General features: G+C 68.9%; 1 protein-coding gene across 9 annotated transcripts in view; it reads left to right on the top strand.

Annotated features, from left to right (window-relative positions):
• ADAP1 (ArfGAP with dual PH domains 1) overlaps window positions 1–3,815 on the top strand; it is a 57,257-nt gene that overhangs the window by 39,526 nt on the left and 13,916 nt on the right. The gene's annotated exons all lie outside the window — the stretch shown is intronic.

Below are 3,815 nucleotides of genomic sequence, written 5' to 3'. Positions count from 1 at the left end.
GGGGGGGGGGGGGGGGGGCCGCCATGGGGCCAGGTCTCGAAGGCTGGGAGGCGTGATGTGGGCCGGCCTCTGGGTCCTGGAGCCACTCTCTCGGGAAAGCGTGGGGTCTGGGTTCCAGAAGTGGGGGTTGCCTGCAGGGCAGCAGCACCAGCAGACCTCTCCCCTGCACGTGTGGGTCCGTTCCAGGCACTCAGGTCCGGGAGGGCCGGGTCTCTCCCTCCGCCTCCTGCCTCACGGAGCTCGCGAGGTGGTAATGACGGCGTGACAAGGTGGGGGTCCTTCCTGCCTAAAAGTGTGTCCCTGTCCCAGGCCCGAGGTCCCCCATTAGAACACATCCCTCCAAGCTCCCGGTGCCGCCAACCGCAGTTCTTGGCGGGCGGGTGTGAGACGTCGGGCCAGGGACAGAGGGGACTGCAGGAGGGACACGTGAGCGGGCCCTGAGCCACCTTGGAGCCAGTGGCTTCTCCGTCCGCCCGTCCGGGGCCGGCAGAAGGGGCAGAGGCTGCCATCCCACCTGCCGCCCCCGAGGTGCTCCCCAAGCCAGCGTCCCGTGGGGAGGTGCCCAGTGCGGGGGTCCCACACGGCGGCTGCATCTCACCTGCTTATGGCAGAGGCCTCCCCAGTGCCCCCCACATGCCCTCCTGGGGCCCCCAGGAGGAAGGGCAGCATCCAGGGCCCCACGCCCCCCAGCCTCTGAGGCCCCAGCACCTCGAGCCCCCACCACCAGCCCGTGTCGGAGGGTGGGAGCAGGTGCACCCCAGCACCCCCTGAGGGGTCCTGGCCCCGGGCTTCCTCTTTGCGGGCTCCTCCCCCAGCCCTGTGAGGAGCACCCAGGGATTCCCGTGGGCACTCCTGCTGCAAGAGCACTGTCTCAGGCCCGGGCATGAGGGGTGGGCCCAGCCCCGCCCACGGGGAGGAAGGGCGACAAAGGCCTCGGGAAGGGCCCGGCCCTGGGAGCCATGCGAGGCCCAGGCCGGCAGCCCCGTGTGCCCACAGCTTGTCCCACCGCGTGTGGCACACCCACGTTGCCGCGCTCTGGGCCGCCCAGGGGTAAGGGCGCCAGTGCGGTTGTCTGCGGGTCACCAGGCCCTGAAGCTGGACGTGAGGGCCACAGGACGGGTCACCGGGGCGAGGACGCCAGCCGTGCCCACGGAGGGCATGGACCAGGGAGGAAGGAGGGCTCAGCCCTTCTGACAGGAGAGGTCCACTGTCACCGAGGAAGAAACGGGGGAAGCGGGACCGTTGGCAGCGAAGGCCCCAGTGGAGCAGGCGTGGACCGGACCGCGCCAGGCGCCGCCATCGAGGAAGCTGGAGGGGAGACGGGACTTGCACATCCCGAAGTGTCTTCCCCTGGACGCGGCTTGGATGGAGGGAAAGGGCCGGACTGGCAGAGAAGCTGCTCGACCCACCTCCCCTGGCGTGGACGGTGCACCGGTGCCCAGTGGCGTGGCTGCCGTGGCATTCTTGCTGAGAACGCAAAGCCTGGCCCCAGCCCTGAGGAGACGCCAGACAGACGGCGCCTGAGGGACGCTGGGCCGAGTAGCTGACCGGCAGTCCTCGCGGGCGTCAAGGCCAAGAAGTGGCGGGCTCGGGCGCACCCAGATGGCCTCGCGGGGCTGTGGGGCTGTAGCAGGGCCGCCGTGACAGGGCCAGGGGTGTCATTTGAGGTGACTGCCCGGCTCTGAGGACCCTCCCGCGGCTACCAGGGTGCAGAGCTGGCCGCGGGCTCCCCTCGGGTCGCTGCACGTGCGTCGGAGTGCCGACAGTCCAGGTGCGGCCTGGTGTCAGGGAGCAAGGGGTGTGGGGAGGCCGCGGGGCCCGGGGCTCCAGGTGGCACCAGCCTGGCGCTCCCCGCCCTTGGCCAAGGTCGCGGCCGGACCGTGGAGATAAGGGCGCCTCCACCTGCCCCACCCCAGCTCTCAGGGTGACCCCGGTGACAGCTGCTCCTGGCTCCCTCCCACATTGTGCCCCGCCTGGAGCCACAGCCTCAATGGCCGCCTTTCACGGGGCAGACAATGCCCCCCGTTGTCCCGAGGGCCAGGCCGCCCAGGCTGCCCCCAGTCACCGACAGACACGGCACTTCCTGCCGGGGCTTCGGACCCCATCCCCCTGCGTCCTCTCTGTGCAAAGCAGGCCCGGGCCCCGAGCTGCCACTCTGCCCCGCCTTTGTCCTAAGTGTCACAGGGTGAGCAGAGCCGTCAAAGGGCTGGGGGGCCAGGGCTCCCCAAGTGACAGAGCCCATCCCCCCGTGCCTCAGTTTCCCCTGCTGTGTGGCGAGGACGACATGGTGCTCAGCATAGGGTCGTCGTCGGAAGCATCGACTGACGTCAGGTGCGCGGCACCCAGTGGGCCTGCAGCACCCTTGGGGTGGCTGGAGCAGGTCCAGTCGAGAGACGGGGTTTGTGGGGTTTGGCCCCATGTGCCTCCCCGCACCTGCACCCCACCGGATTCGGGACTGGTGGCTGCGTCCTGGCAGCGTCTTCTGCATGGGGCCCGGGTTTGGGGCACATGGACTTGGCCATGCAGGAGGTTGTGCCGGTCCCCCAGTGAGGTGTTCGGGGTAGCAAGGGGGAGGGAACGAGGCCAGGCCTGGGCCCCCATGTCCACCTCTCGGGGGATAGAACCTGTAGGCCTGGAACCAGGTCCTGGCCCTTCTGGGGCGGTGGCCAAGGTGGGCCTCAGTTTCCCTGGTGTCTTCCCAGGTCCTGGCTCTATGCCCAGAGGACCCCCCCTTTCCACTGGCATCCCCTGGCAGACGCCTGCGGTGTGGGGGCCCATCTCTGTCCCGAGTGCAGTGCGGTGCTGTGTGTGCGGTTCAGTCCCCCGCTGGGACCTGGTGTCGAGTCCTGTTCGAGGCCACTGTGAACGCAGGCTTCCACGTGAACGTGGTTTTCTGGGTCGTGTGAGAAGCGTGCGGTGGTTCCTGACTAATTTAAGTGGTTTTGCAGAGCGACCCCGCTGTCCTGCAGGGCCTCTGGCAAAGGGGGTGCCGTGCCTGCACCTGGGACGGCCGTTCCTGTGGCTGGGTTTGGCTGTTCCAGGGGAGCAGGGGCGTCCCGTCACTGCTGGTGGCACTCCTCAGAAGGGCTTCCTGGAGGAGGTGGCTGGGGAGGCCCCGGGTAGCGGGCTGGCTCTTCCAGCTTCCAGGCAGGTGGTGTCGGAGCCGGCACATGGTGGGTGCCGGCTCACAGTAGGGCCCAGTGCTTGGTAGGTGTGGGCACATCATAGGCGCTCAATAAACGCTGAGTGAAACGTCTGGCCTCCGCCGCAAGACTGGCCAGTCCTTTGGGAGGAAACAGTGTTCCCTGGCACAGCCAAGCTCAGGCAGCGTGTCAGGAGGGCACCGCTGGGTCCCGTCCTGCTGTGTGCTGCTGGGGGAGACCCCTGTGGCCAGGGTGCGGTCGGCAGGGGTGTGGGGGTGGGGCAGCACAGATACCCCGAGCCTGTGTAGACGTCACGACAGCACGGAGCCCTGGAGCCTGCAATGGTCTGGAAACCCGAGCCTGGCCGTGGGGCCACGGCTTGGAGGCCCCAGTGTGGTGGGCGGGAGTCCTCCCCAGGCCAGGACCGGGGAGGCCAGGCCATGACGGGACGGGCAGGCTGCTGGCTTCAGGCGGAGGGCCAAACAGCCGTCCCTTGGCCAGAGCCAAGTCAGGGACCCCGGCCAGCACCCGTCTGAAAATACTGCTGCTGCTGTCGCAGTGCCTGAAATTAGGCCTCCCGGCGGCTGGCTGTCGGGAATCGCGTGGCCCGGGAGCCAGACAGACTTGGGGCCAGTGCGCCCCTCCATCCTGCGGCTCCCAGCCTGGCCTGGG

This window comes from Ursus maritimus, unplaced genomic scaffold, assembly GCF_017311325.1.
Source record: "Ursus maritimus isolate PB19 unplaced genomic scaffold, ASM1731132v1 scaffold_2, whole genome shotgun sequence".
Lineage (NCBI taxonomy): Eukaryota > Metazoa > Chordata > Mammalia > Carnivora > Ursidae > Ursus > Ursus maritimus.
The sequence above is the reverse complement of the archived record's forward strand: the minus strand, read 5'-3'. Positions and strand labels throughout refer to the sequence as shown.